This window comes from Octopus bimaculoides, chromosome 2 (assembly GCF_001194135.2).
Source record: "Octopus bimaculoides isolate UCB-OBI-ISO-001 chromosome 2, ASM119413v2, whole genome shotgun sequence".
Lineage (NCBI taxonomy): Eukaryota > Metazoa > Mollusca > Cephalopoda > Octopoda > Octopodidae > Octopus > Octopus bimaculoides.
In genome coordinates, this window is record NC_068982.1 from 57,750,550 (window position 1) to 57,750,846 (window position 297).

The window sequence follows — 297 nt, forward strand, 5'->3', positions numbered from 1 at the left end:
AGGTAGACCCAGGAAGACCTGGGATAAGGTGGTGAAGCACGACCTTCGAATGTTGAGCTTCACGGAGGCAATGACAAGTGACTGAGACCTTTGGAGATATGGTGTGCTTCAGAAGACCTGTTGAGTCGAGCGAAATCATTGTCATGGCTGATGCCAGTACCGCCTCACTGGCATCCATGCTGGAGGCATATAAAAAGCATCATTCGAGCATGGTCGATGTCGGTCCCACTGGACTGACTCCTGTGCCAGTGGCACGTAAAAAGCACCATTCAAGCATGGTCAATGCCAGTACTGCCT

General features: G+C 51.2%; 1 protein-coding gene across 1 annotated transcript in view; it reads left to right on the forward strand.

Moving 5' to 3' along the window:
• The window catches only part of LOC106875879 (TATA box-binding protein-associated factor RNA polymerase I subunit C), a 17,042-nt gene that overhangs the window by 16,387 nt on the left and 358 nt on the right, over positions 1–297 (forward strand). The window lies entirely within an intron of this gene.